Source organism: Pan paniscus, chromosome 15, assembly GCF_029289425.2.
Source record: "Pan paniscus chromosome 15, NHGRI_mPanPan1-v2.0_pri, whole genome shotgun sequence".
In the NCBI taxonomy this organism is placed as follows: Eukaryota; Metazoa; Chordata; class Mammalia; order Primates; family Hominidae; genus Pan; species Pan paniscus.
This window is the reverse complement of record NC_073264.2, coordinates 58070649-58085610: the sequence shown is the minus strand read 5'-3', so window position 1 is coordinate 58085610 and position 14962 is coordinate 58070649. Positions and strand designations below refer to the sequence as shown.

General features: G+C 40.5%; 1 pseudogene; it reads right to left on the bottom strand.

Moving 5' to 3' along the window:
- Positions 1–296: 296 nt before the first annotated feature.
- LOC100985089 (large ribosomal subunit protein uL3-like) lies at positions 297–1649 on the bottom strand (annotated as a pseudogene).
- Between the last annotated feature and the right edge of the window lie 13313 nt (positions 1650–14962).

Below are 14962 nucleotides of genomic sequence, written 5' to 3'. Positions count from 1 at the left end.
CCAACACTCCCCACGGTGAGGGTTAATGAGATAATGGCTGTAAAACACCTTAAGCTCTTCCAAGGAAGGTGCCATAGTGTGGAAAAAAGTAAAGGGTTATTATGTAACTAATCACATTCAAAATACAGGTTGAAAATGGACCTGTGGAGTTTTGAAACAAAGCTTCAGAGAGACAGGCTAATGCTTCACTTGCCCTGCAGGACCAGGCAGCATTTCTGGAAATTTCTCTTACATAAGCTAACTTTAGAAAATACATTTTAATTTGTTTTTTAAAGGGGTTGGTGATTTATGCCTGCAAAACAAAGATGAACTCACACAGCAACAATGCAGGTCCCTGCTGTTTGAGGAGATACTGCCTTTTTTTTTGTTGTTTTTGTTTTCCAGTGGATAATAACTTTTATTGAGACCCTACCAGCTGCAAAATCTGTTCCTGGCATTAAGCTCTTTCTTCCTTTGCAATTTGGTCTTTCTTGAGTTTTCCCATGGATGCTTTCTTCTCCTCCATGGTCTGGAAGCGGCCATGGCCAAACTTGGAGGTGGTGTCAGTGAACTTAAGGTCAGTCTTCTCCAGAGCCCGCCGTTTGGTCTGCACCAGCAAGGACTTGTGGGGAGGGTGAGCACTCGCTTCTTGGTTCCTACCACAGAGCCCTTCAGCATGACAAAGTCATTGGTCACTTCACCATAGTGGCCAAAGACACCCAGAGGGTTGATGCTCTTGTCAGACAGGTCATAGTCAGTGGAGGCATTGTTCTTGATCAGTTTGTCATCCTTGATAAGGTAGCCCTGGCCAATCTTATGGATCTTCTTATTGATCTCAGTGTGGTGACAGTAGCCTTTCTGCCAAGTGCGTGCCACAGAGAAGGCCACATGGACAAGATGCCATGCCCCAGTACAGGACACCTTGCGCGGGCCTTGGTGGGTCTTGCGGGGCAGCTTCTTGGCGTGCCAACGACTGGTGACCCCTTTGTAGCCTCTGCCCTTTGTCATTCTGATGATGTCAATCATCTCATCCTGCCCAAACACATGGTTCACAGGTAACTGCTGCTCAAACCTCTCGCGGGCCCAGTCCAGCTTCTTGGCCATGGTGTCTCCATTCACCTGGATCTCCATCAGGTGGGCCTTCTTCTGGTGCAGAGGAAGCGGTGCATCTGGGTGTGGGCAATGACATGGATGACTTGGCAGTACTTCTTCATGCTGCTGAAGTCCTTCTCCAGCTGCTTCTTGCCATTCTCATCCTGCCATTTCTTGCAGTACTTGGTAACGGCCTTCTTCTTAGATTTATGCCAGTTCTTATAGAAGCACCTCTTGCACTCATCACTGATGTGCTCAGCGAAGACAGTCTTGAAGGTCCGGAGGCCTTGAGGGGCTTCCACATAGCCCACAATGCCCACAACCATCATGGGCAGTGTCTCTACAATGGTCACAGCCTCTACCACCTCCTTCTTATTCACCTTGGATCCTGGCCTGTCAACTTCCTGCACGATGTGAGTCATGCCAGCCTTGTATCCCAGGAAGCCTGTGAGGCAGACCGGCTTGGAAGGGTCATCCTTAGGGAGGCTCTTCACCTTCCCACAATGCCCGCTGTTGCACTTCTGGGGCAGGAAGCTGAGGGACCCATGTCTGGGAGCGAAGAACTTTCTGTGAGACATCATGCAGTCAAATTCCACTGGTAGAGCGAGATACTGCCTTTGAATTTACATACAAGCCAAAAGAAAGTAAACTCTAGCTTGGCAGAGCCCATCTCTCCAGCTGAGAATACCTTCTGACCTGGAAGCTCTGTGAGGGCAGGAACTGATTTCTTGTTCACAATTATATTGTCATCATCATTATTTGAAGAAGGTGCTCAGGGGTTATATCACTCACTGGGCTGGCTGTGTAACAGTCACATTTTGTGGGCACTGCCACTGGCTGCTCAAGCCCACAGGGCTAGGAGGGTACAGGACCAAAGGTCATTTTAATCCCACATTCTAATGGAATGTGCAACTTCGGATGTGCCAGGTATAAGTAGGAAACATGCAAGGAACTTGAGCATAGAGGATATTACTGATCCTCCAATATTTTTGTACAAATTTCGGTCCTGGATGCTACCAAAGAAATCTGATTACTCTAAATACATGTGGAGTTAGAGTAGCCCATGGGAGGAAAAGAATAGGATTCGGTCTTATCTTTTTCTCCCCATCAGAGGTTCAAAGGTAGTATGATAGATCTGATAAACCAAGTGGCTACGACTGAGGCCACATTGCAAGAACAAAGGTGCACCTGAGGAAGCTCACCAGGTGAGAGGAGTTAGCGGGGGCTGAGGACCACTCTCAACCCCAGGGCTTGGGTCATTAGAGTCAAGCTGATTCCAGACACAGTGCGCAGTGGGTACTAGTGTGCCCAAATCACACTAAAGTAGCACTGGTCATACAGTTTTAAAAATAAAGCTGGATGCTTATAATGCAAAACAACAAACGTGCTAAACGGTGATTTGCCGTCTAAGAAGCCTTAATGCAGAGAAATGTTCTAGTCCTTTCAGGCTGCTCTAACAAAATACCAGAAACTGGATGCCTTATAAACAACAGAAATGTATTTCTCACAGTTCTGGAGGTGGGAAGTCCAAGATCCAGGCGCCTGCTGATTTGATGTCTGATGAGGGTCTGCTGTTTGGTTCACAGACGGCTGTCTTTTTGCTGTGTCCCCACTTGGCCAAAGGCACAGGGAGCTCTCTGTGTCTCTTTCATAAGGGCATTAATCCCATTCATGAGTGCTCCCCCCTCATGACCTAATCACTTCCTTAAGGCCCCGTCTCCAAATGCCATCACCCTGGAGATTAGGTTTCAACATATGAATTTGGGGAGGGCACAAACATTCAGTCTACAGTAGGAAACAAGGAGAAAAGGAACATCTTCCCCTTCAAGGGATGAAACTGCTTGGCCTCAATGATTCAGTGGAGGCCTCTGTGGGAGCCAGCAGGTGTGGAGAGAGTGAGACTGGAGGCCACCAGGCCAGGCACAGTGGCTCATGTCTGTAATCCCAGCACTTTGGGAGGCCAAGGTGGGCAGATCACCTGAGGTTGGGAGTTGGAGACTAGCCTGACCAACATGGAGAAACCCCATCTCTACTAAAAATACAAACTTAGCTGGGCATGGTGGTGAGCACCTGTAATCCCAGCTACTCGGGAGACTGAGGCAGGAGAATCGCTTGAACCCAACAGGCAGAGGTTGCGGTGGGCCAAGATCACGCCATTGTACTCCAGCCTGGGCAACAAGAGCAAAGCTCTGTCTTGAAAAAAAAAAAAAAAGAGTGGAGGCCACCAAGGATCTGCAGGATAATGTCACCGTAATTATATATGTGGCAAGAAAACCCAAAGGAAGGGACGGAGGGAAGGAGGAAGGAAAGAAGAGAGGAAGGGAAGGAGGAAGGAAAGAAGAGAGGAAGGAAAGAAGAAAGGAAGGAAGATAGATAGATCTGGCTTCAAAAAACTATAAAAATGCCAAAGACAAGGCTTTCCTTCAAAAGTGACAGCCTGGTTCACCCTGTAGTGGGGAGCAAAGTGCAAGTGCAGATTAAAAGCAGAAATGGATGTTCCCCTAATGTGGCAAAAAGGCCTTGACCTGTAATACCAGATTGTCAACAAAAATCCTCAGAATGTATGTGTGTAAGACAGGGTGAGAGAGAAGGTTTTCCTACTTCAGCTATTTAGGTCCTGTGCCTTCTCATCACTCCCTAGAGGCAGTTGGAAAAGAAGGAACAAAAAGCACCAAAGTACATACATCCCAATGCCCAAGTTAATTTTACAAGAGAAAAGCCTAATAAAGCCCAAGTAAATAAGGAAAATGAAAAGAATCTACCCAGGAAATTTAGGGGAAGATCACAGGCCAGAATATAAAACATTCCTGGGTTAAAAAGAGACCTATGCAATGATTATTATTTAGGAAGGAAGGAAGGAAGGCTAAATACATGTAAAGAAGAGGCACATTCAAAAGAGAATGAGAATCAGCAGAAAATTTGATAAAACAAATGGCTGACACTTTAATATAATTAAAGAGAACACAAGCTCTATGAAAGATGATATCAAACATAAAAAGACAAGAAAATAATGAAATCTAAAGGAAGCGGGCAGAGGTAAAGGAGAAAATAATTTCATGGCAGAAATAATAAATGATTTAGGCTGGGCATGATGACTCACACCTGTAATCGCAACACTTCAGGAGACCTAAGTGGGAGAGGATTGCTTGAGCCCAGGAGTTTGAGGCCAGCCTGGGCAAATAGTGGGACCTGGTCTCTACGAAAAATCTTAAAACAAAAATTAACCTGGTGTGGTGGTGGATGCCTGTAGTCCCAGCTACGCGGGAGGCTTAGGTAGGAGGATCACTTGAGCCCAGGAGGTTGAGGCTGCAGTGAGCCATAATCCTGTCGCTGCACCCCAACCTAGGTGACACAGTGAGACCCTGTCTCAAAAAATATATAATAATAATAATAAATGATTTAGAAACATCAAGTAAAATTGCAGAAAACTGAGTTTGTGATTTTGTTGATAGATGAGAAAATCACACAGAATGAAGAGGAAAGGGGAAAAATTGAAAAGAAGTTACAAAGAAGTTAGTAGATATGGAAGGTAGCCAACCTAGTTACAAAATACAGATAATTGCTCTTCCTAAAGTCAAGGAAAAAAATATTCAGATATAGCAGAGAGAAAGTTTCTGATATCACAGAAGAGTGCAATTTTCAGATTAAATTAATTAATATATCATAATTAGTCCAAGGCATATTTCCTGCTGAAATTACTAAACTTCAAGGATAGAAAAAGAATTCTCCTAACACCTAGACAGATGAAACAAATCAAAGAAGGGAAATACCAGGCTGGCTTCAGACCACTCCATAGCAACATTTGAGGCCACAGGACTGGGGAGCAATAACTGACGAATTTTAAGTGGAAAATCATGGGGCCCAGAGAAGTTGTTGTCCAACATGTAAAGATAACAACAAAATTCTCAAATACATAAAGATTCAAGAGACATACTACCTATAACTTCTTCCTTAAAAAAATTATTTGATGATATAATCTACCCAATTAAAAAATAGTTCAAAATTAACTTGGAGATGGAAAAGCTTTGTCCTAAGGACTCCTTATGTGTCCTAAATAAATGTAAACACACTGAATGAAGTCTAAATAGTGATGCTTATTACACCTAGGTAATTATCAAATATAAAGTCAATCTTTAAAACCTTCAAATCAAAGCTAAATAATATTTTAGAAATAATAATAGATTCAGTGTCCTATAGCTATTAACAAAAACAGAAGGCTAAAGAGAAAGAACATCTAAAAATATATAAAGCGGCTGGGCGCAGTGGCTCACACCTGTAATCCAAGCACTTTGGGAAGCCAAAGCAGGAGGATCGCCAGGAGTTCGAGACCAGTGTGGGGAACAAAGCAAGGCCCTGTCTTAACAAAAAATTTAAAAATTAGCTGGGCATGGTGGCGTCTGCCTGTAGTCCCAGCTACTCGGGAGTCTGAGGTGAGAGGATCGCCTGAGCTCAGGAGTTCCAGGCTGCAGTGAGCTGTGAATGCACCACTGCACCCCTGCCTAGGAGGCAGAGTGAGACCCTGCCTCTAAAAAGAAAAAGAAAAAAAAAAAAAAAAGATGTAAACTGAGCAAATTTCCTCATCTTCAACAAAGGACTAATAGAAATTTTAATTTTTTAAATTGATAATTGAGAAACATAGGCATACATATATTATTACAAGTTGTAAAATTCACTGCTAATAGAATAAAAAACAGTGTCTGCATTCAATAATATAATGCTGGTAGGGCTGGTTGGAGGAGGGCTAAAGGGGTGGAAACACTGATTACTTACAGTAGGAGATCTTTTATCTGGAATTCCAAGGACTTAACCTGTTCAGATTAATGACAGTATACATATGTACCTTCCAAAAGAGCTGGGTAATCAAAGAACAAATTTGAGTATATAAATGTAGTATGTAATAAAGGAAATAAGTCAAGTTAAGAAATAAATAGTCTTTAAAAATGTATATACTTTGAATATCTTTTTATTATAAATAATATATCATGCCAAAGAATTGAATATTAAATCGCTTGTCATAATTTTGCATCAGTTTAAAACATCGGGCTTACCTATAAAAGCTAGCATTGTGCACTATAAACATAATAAATGTGTTTTACTTAATTCCTTTGTGAAATGCACCCACATTTCCTTAAAAATGTAGGGAAGGAGATAGGAATATAATGCAAGCATATAAATATATAAAAGTTACATTCACCAAGAAATTCTCGTTGATCTTCATATAGTGGCAAAAATCACTCATTATCAGGATATGTTGTAACAACTTTTGCAAACCAGAAGAGAACAGATGAAGTAACAAGCTATTTTGGAAAGAGGTATCTGCTTGTCCTTGCTAGTCATTTTTTTTAATCAAATTTCTTTCTCAGAATGTACCTACAGAGCATTTTCTGCTTAGTAACAAATCACCATTTTAAAATAAAATGTATGAAATGTTTTACAACATGGAACAACTAGAAACTATTTCTCATTCATCATAACCTTTCTATCTTGCCTACATTGTTTGAGTTGCACCACCATAAGAGTTGGACTGGTAGAAAAGTTTTGATTTTTAAATGTTTAGACTTCTAAATAAACAATCTCTACTCTTACAAAGACAGTAGTAACAAAGAAGGTGGAAAGAAAGTATTAAACTCATAAAATATGTAATACAAAGACTGACATAAGGTCAAACATATGCTATAACAATAAATGTAAATGATATGAACATCCAAATAAACTTAAAAGAAAGCAAACCCCAACTTTATGTAAAATATTAAATATTTCTTATCATCTATGCTAATATCAAAATCTGAGTAAAATGGACCATTTCCTAAGACAATATAAGTCTACAAAACTAGATTTCTTTTTTCATTTTGAAATGGAGTCTTGCACTGCTACCCAGTCTGGAGTGCAATGGCGTGATCTTGGCTCACTGCAACCTCTGTCTCCTGGTTCAAGCGATTCTCCTTGCCTCAGCCTCCCATGTAGCTGGGATTACAGGTGCCCACCACCACACCTGGCTAATTTTGTTGTATTTTTAGTAAAGACGGGGTTTCACCATGTTGGCCAGGCTGGTCTCGAACTCCTGACATTGTGATCCACCCACCTCGGCCCCCAAAGTGCTGGGATTACAGGCATGAGCCACTGCGCCCGGCCCTCTTTTTTTTTTTTAACTGATAGAAAACCTATCTAGCCACCACAAACTGGTCAAGGAAGTACTACTCAAAGGCCAAGACCAGGCTTTCCATGGACTGAAATAATTAAATCATTTAATTATATCAGAGTTAAAGGAAATAATTCTTCTTACAAAGGCAGTACAACAGTGATGCTAGAGGTTTGCCACAATGGCACAGAAACAAACAAACAAAAACTACAGGCTAATCTGACTAATGAATAAGATTTCAAAATACCAAATGGGGGTAATTCCAGACTTCTGAGGAGTTTCACAATATAAATAATAATATAAAATTTGTTAAGAGATTTTACTATATAAATAGATCAGAGAATTTGAACCACAGGATGATTTCAATATTTGCAAACAAAAATAAAAAATCTTAACTTTTTAAAAGATATAACTATAGTGGTAATAGAATAAAACTTAAAAAAAAAACTTTTTAAGCCATATTTTAAAAACATATATTTATCTGTGTATCACAAACTAACAGCCAGTACAGCACTTAATGGTGAAAAACTAGAAGTAGTCTCATTAAAGTCAGGAACAAGACAAGAGTAGTTGTTATCACCACAGTTATTTAATGATTGTTCTGGAAGTGCTCACCAATGTAATTAGATGAGAGAATGAGATAAGAAGCATAAATATTGGGTAGGAAGAGGCAGAAGTGTCATTATTTGCAGATTATAAAGATTATAGTTTTTAAAAACCCAAGTGAATCAACTGAAAAACTATTAGAAATTTAAGAGAATTTAGTAGATTATCTGGTTAAAATATGAACACAAGTAATAACTTTCTCATTTGCCTATAAAAACTAGTTAAAAATTTAAACTTATGAAGTAGTTTCCTATTCACACACACAAAAATAAAAACCAGAAATGTGTCTGCTTTATATTAACGAAGTTATAAAACCCTACAGCAAGCACATCAACCCCTTTAGAGGACACGGTGGTTCATACCTGTAATCCCAGCTACTTGAGAGGCTGCGGTGGGAGGACCACTTGAGCCCAGCCCAGGAGTTTGAGACCAGCCTGGGCAACATAGAGAGGTCCTATCCCAAAAACAAACAAACAAATAAAACATACAGAGGACACTGATAAGTGTGAAAAGAAAAACTTAAAATGTCATTACAGACTAAACTATAGGCCAGGCACACTGGCTCATGCCTATAAACCCTAGCACTTTGGGAGGCTGAGGCAGGCAGATCACTTGAGGTCAGGAGTTCAAGATCAGCCTGGCCAACATGGCAAAACACCGTCTTTACTAAAAATACAAAAATTAGCCGGGCATGGTGATAGGCACCTGTAATCCCAGCTACTTGGAAGGCTGAGGTGGGACAATTGCTTGAATCTGGGAGGCAGAGGTTGCACTGAGCAGAGATCATGCCACTGCACTCCAGCCTGGGCTACAAGAGAACCTGTCTCAAAAAAAAAAAAAAAAAAAAAAAAAAAAAGAAAAGAAAAGAAAGAAAAACAGCAAAACTCACTAAACGATAAATATAATACAAAAATAAATTCCTGGCTGGGCACGGTGGCTCACACTTGTAATCCCAGCACTTTGGGAGGCGCAAGGCAGGCCCAGGAGTTCAAGACCAGCTTGGGTAACATAGTGAGGCCCCTGTCTTGAAAAATAAATAAATAAATAAAACAAAAACAAATTCCTAATAGGCCTTTTTTGAGAAACGTGACAAAAATGATTCTAAAGTTTATTTGTAGAATTAGCATGTGAGAATAACCAAAGCAGAGTTGTGAAATAAGAATATTAGAAAATTAATTTTATTAAAAATATGTATCTATATTATAAATTTATAATATATAAATTGAATCTAAATTGGTAATTTTAATGAATTTTTAATTAGGAATTAAAAGTGTGATCATGGTCCAGCAATAGATCAAAGTAACAGAGCCCAAAATCCAGAAATAAATCCAAATTTACAAGGAAACTCACTCTATGAGAAGGATGATCTCTCCCTGAATGGCAAAAAGATGAATCATTTTATAATTATATTGAGGCGTTTGGCTCAGGCTAAATACATAGGGGTCATTGTGATAGTTCCCTTTTCCTCCCTAAAAGCCCCTCCATCTATCTGCAAATCCTACTGACTGCCTTCAAAACACACTCTGAATCTGATCGCTTCTTGCCACCGGTGCAGCAATCAGCTTCTTCACCACCTGCCCGGATTTCTGCAGCTTCCTGATCAATGTCCTGGTTTTTCTCTTCCAGTGATCTTCTCCACACTGCAGTCAGGCTGGTCTTTCAAAAATGTAAATCAACTCATGCCATTCCCCTTCTCAAGGCCTCCCAATAGCATCCCATCTCACTAAAGAAAAACATCCCACCTCCTTACACGTGCATAGACCCTCCCAGAATTCGTGGCCCCTGCCTAGCTCTCTGACCTCATCACTTCCCTCTCTCTCCGCTCTAGACACACCAGCCTTCTAGAAGCTCTTTCTTGCCTCAGATCCTTGGAATTTCTTTTCTCTCTGCCAGAGTGCTTCTCCTAGATCTTCAGATGGCTCACCCTTCACATACTTCATGTTTTCCTGTGAAAATGTCCACTCTGCAGAGGCCACGCCTTGCCATCCTATCTAACGTACTACCTTCCTGTCACCCTCTGCTTCATCTTCATTGCTCTATCACTCCCTAGATTGTTCCTTCAGATGGCCTTGTTTATCATCTCTCTCTCCCACTAGATTGTAAGCTCTATGAGGACAAGGACTCCATCTGTTTTGTTCACCAGTATAACCCAACCCCAGTGCATAGCACAGTGCTTTAGGACATGGTAGGTGCTTAATTAATATTTGTTGAACAATGAATTGCAGTGGGTATAGAGAAAAATGTAGTTATTTAGGAAGTAGAATTAATAGGACTTTGTTACTTATTCAATGGAGGAATGAAGGTAGCCTGAGGGAAGGACCTAAGGATAATTCTAAGTTTCTGGACCAGGTAACTAAAGAAATATTGCATCATTCTTATGTTGGGAAATTCAGAGCGACGTTATTCAGACTATTTTGCCCATTTATTAATTAGAGAAATGGCTAATTTTTACCAGTTTGAGGAAGAATATGATGGGCAAAGCATAGTTTCAGAAAAACTTTTGGCCGGGTGCGGTGGCTCACACCTGTAATCCCAGTACTTTGGGAGGCCAAGGTGGGAGGATCACGAGGTCAGGAGCTCGAGACTAGCCTGGCCAATATGGTGAAACCCCATCTCTACTAAAAATACAAAAATTAGGCCAGGCGTGGTGGCTCACACCAGTAATCCCAACATTTTGGGAGGCAGAGGTGGGTGGTTCACGAGGTCAGGAGTTCAAGACCATCCTGGCCAACATGGTGAAACCCCATCTCTACTAAAAATAAAAAAATTAGCCGGGCATGGTGGCGTGTGCCTGTAATCCCAGCTACTTGGGAGGCTGAGGCAGGAGAATCACTTGAACCCAGGAGGCAGAGGTTGCAGTGAGCTAAGACCGCACCACTGCACTCCAGCCTGGCAACAGAGTGAGACTCCATCTCAAAAAAAAAAAAAAAAAAATTAGCCGGGCATGGTGGCATGTACCTGTAGTCCCAGATACTTGGGAGGCTGAGACAGGAGAATTGCTTGAACCCAGGAGGCGGGGGTTGCAGTGAGCCAAGATCAAGCCATTGCACTCCAGCCTGGGCGACAGAGTGAAACTCCATTTCACACACACAAAAAAGAAAAACTTTTTATACTTTCTGTGCAATTTTTCTGTAAACCTAAAACTCCTGTAAAAGACAAAGTGTAATAAAATTTTTAAGAATGGGGCTGTAACATTTACCTCCCAGTGTTGCTAAGGAAATTAAATAAAATGACACTCAAGAACATGCCTGGAACCTAGGCACTGTTCTCTAGTTTTCCATCAGTCAAATGCCAGTGGCTTAGGCCGTCACTTCCTTTTCCTCCCAAATCTCTTAATGGGGTTCATTTTCCCACTAGTGCTCACACCTAAAACTGTTCACATTCAATATCTGATCATCGTGATCAGTTTCCCAATAAATCCAACTGGTTTTCAAATGCACATGTCTTAGTTGTTGTTTTTTCCCATTACATCACTCTTTTTTTAATTTTAATTTTAATTTTTTTTAGAGACAAGGTCTCTTTCTGTCACCAAGTGCAGTGGCACAATCATAGCTCACTTACCTTTGAATTCTGGGGCTCAAGCAATCCTCCTGCTTCAGCCTCCCAAGTAGTTAGGACTACAAGTATGCACCATCATGCCTGCCTAATTTTAAAAAAATTTTAGAAGAGATGGGGGTCTTGCTATGTTGCCCAGGCTGGTCTTGAACTTCTGGCCTCAGTTGATCCTCGTGCCTCAGCCTCCCAAAGTGCTGGGATTACACAAGTGAGCCACCATGCTGGGCCTCCTTTTCTTTTTCTAACCATGATCATCTCAAGTTATGTGTCCTTGAGGCAGTTGGGGTGCGGGGGGTAGGAAGTGTGGGTCAGATTGTCTGCATTGATATCCCAGTGCTGCCATCTTGCACGGTGAGACTGTGAACCAAGTGATAAATCTTTCTCTGCCTCAGTTTCTTTATCCATTCATTGGGAGTGATAAAAAATAATGTCTCCTTCACGTGTTTTTTGACAATTAAATGAGATGACACATGTAAAGCACTTAGAACGGGAGCAAGCACATAGTAAAAAATTAACATTATTTTCCTAAATAAGTATTTAAATGTTGAAGCTTTCTTCTTTATTTCTGCAGTTTCCTAATTGATGTCCTGGTTTTTCTCTTCCACCAGTCTTCATACTTCTCCAGGTTGGTCTTTCAAAAACGTAGATCAACCAATGCCATTTCCCTTCTCAAGGCCTCTCGATAGCATCCCATCACACTGAAGAAGAACGTCACACCTCCTTATAAGTGCATAGACCCTCCTCACATGCCTGGCCCTTGCCTGGCTTTGCCCACAGCTACATCTATGCTGTTGGGAAAGAGATGTGTTCTTCCATCCACATCCTGGGTAAACACTGTAATTTTTTCAAGCAGACAGCAAAGATGTTGAGTGTGAGTTTTTCTGCTGGCATCAGTCAGGTGCACGTTAGATTTGCCCAATGACTAGATCCGCTCTTCGGATAAGATCATTGCCATCACTTAACCAGGTCTGCATTTTTGGCATTTTATTAAGTAATGCAACAGCCTTCTACATATTGAAAATGTCTTCTATCTCTTGTGTCTTTTTCGGGAAAGAAATAAGGATCTTTCTGATGGAGAGTGGGATTGCTTTTCTCTGTTCCTCTCTCACCTCCATACCTTGTCCACAGCCCCCTGAGCTCCCTGGAGTCCAATAGAACTGCCATCCTCAAAAAGTGAGCTACATGAGAAAATGCGTGCTCATTATATTTACATTCAGCACGTCTAGATCAGCAGCTTCATCTGGGACTTAGACCTACAACGTTGGTGATGCAGACAGCCAGATATTTAGTCACATCAAAGCAATTTGCTAATTGCAGATGCCTCCTCTCTGTTTAATGTTTCATGTGTAAGATTAGGTGGTTGATTTAACTGGTTCATAGTGCCTGTTTTATCTCATTAGCTATCTCTAAAGGAAATCAAATCATATTAAATATAGACAGAGGACATTAATTATCTGGAAAACATAATAGTATAACCTGTATATGAGTATGACAGGAAGGATTCAAGTCACTGTTAATTTCCTAGCATTTTAAGTATATGAGAAGTTGTATATACATACATGTTAATCTGCAAGAGTATTCCATATATGAGTTATGCATCTGTGCATGTTAATTACAATATTTACACTCAACATATAATTATCAATTAAACTATATGCATATATTATTTTAGCATAGATGAATAGATAATCATTTATAAGTTAAACTAGGAGTTCCGAAGCTCCAGGTTATTCTCATGATGTTTTCCATCTCTTTTATCTTTTGTACGTTTTCAAGCATAATTCTAGCAAAACATGCAGATAGCTTTAGCACTGCTCCAACTATCTTTTGCTCTATATTCCTGGCTCAAGCTTTATTTCCATGGACTCTATCTGACCTTTTATTAATACCTGGCATAAGTATGCAATTGAAACATTTTTACCTGAGATCAAAGCAGCGTGATCATATTTAAGAGAAAAAATAGTCATAAAATTTCCAGAGAAAAAAGAATGCAACCAAATATGTAATATAAAAATCCCCTGTGATATTAGTATACCCCCCAAAAGTGTTCAGCATAGTGAACCAGGTTCTTGCCTAGGTTTAGCCTCTAATAAGACCTAGTGCTTGTATTATTTATACTGCCACCCCACCAGCGTATAGATACCACGATAGCCAATAAGGACTCCTTAGGGGACGTTTATCATGTCACTGAGCTCTGAATTCACAGAGCTTTACCAAGCACATCAGCCACTGACGATTATCAAGGAAGGAATTCTTCGTTTAAATGCTCCCCACTATTTTACATGATAGATTATAGCAATCTTTATATCATATTAATTTTGGAGTTTTTAAATCTCTGAAAATACATGAAGACAAATACAAACAAGAGCGCTATGAGACACTGTTCTCCCTCTATCTGTGTCTCCACTCCTACTACTAAAGCAGTGAGTTATTTCTACAAACTCTCAGAATCTTATATTCTAGCCCGAGGGCTTGCATGCAGATTCAAGAGAGTCACTTGTGTTTCTCAGTCTTTATCTTAGCAATGGGCTCAGAACTACATGAGCATTAGCAATGCCCTGGTCCAGTTGGGCAGATCTTTTCTACTCTGATTCATGTTTTTGCCACAAGGATTAAGAAGCATTGCACAGATATTGATATTTTAAATCAGTTTCTTAATAAGAGAAACTAGTATAAGAGAAATGAGTATAAGTATGTTCTCAGTGCTTATATCTTACAATACATTTTTGTCATGCAACTAACATAGTTCACTTGTAGAGATCAACGTACCTCAGAAACCACTCTTTGATGAGGCCAGGTGCAGATCCCTCCGAATATAAAGCAGTATAATGTAATGATGCTCCAATCCACTTAATTACAGAACTTATCAAAGTATAAAATTATAATAGCCACTGAACACTTCTTTCAATCAGAAAAGATCTACTCCCCAGAGTACAAAGGTAATGGCTATACTATAAAGTTGTCATTTCAATGGAGTTTTACTTTCCACCCAAGGGACAGGGCATTCATCATGAACATCCTCCATGCCAAGCAATCACAGCATCACTGATCACCTTTTGCTCGGGCCCCATATATTGCAACTATTCCAGTTGTGCCATACCTGGCAGAGCAGATTCTGCAGATCCTAACCTCTTGTTGAGACTAAAATAATTTCTTAAACGCACGATAGCTACATAACTCTCCCAGCCATTTTCTGAACCACGATTTTTCTCATTTTGCTTCCTTTGTGTTCCATTCAAGGTTTTCCTGCGCTGAGACAATCTTTTACATTTTTTTCTTCTTCTGCCTGCATCAAAGTTAGGACTTTGTTAGGGATGCTTTGCTATCGGCATCTGTTACCTCTTTTTCTTAGGGGCTAAGGAGAAGGCTGCTGTGTGGCTGAAAAAGACTCTCATTCAGTTTGGAATTGCCTCCCTTTGCTTTCCTGTCACACTGTCAAGCTCAATCAGAACGCAATGAAAGTGATACACAGGCGAGGCTTTGCTGGCGAGACTTAGAACAAAGACAGCTCCATAGCCTAGTACAGATTTCACATCCAATTTAACTCTTTGGAAAAGGATTTCAGGAAATACATAGTCAAGAGTTGAAAAA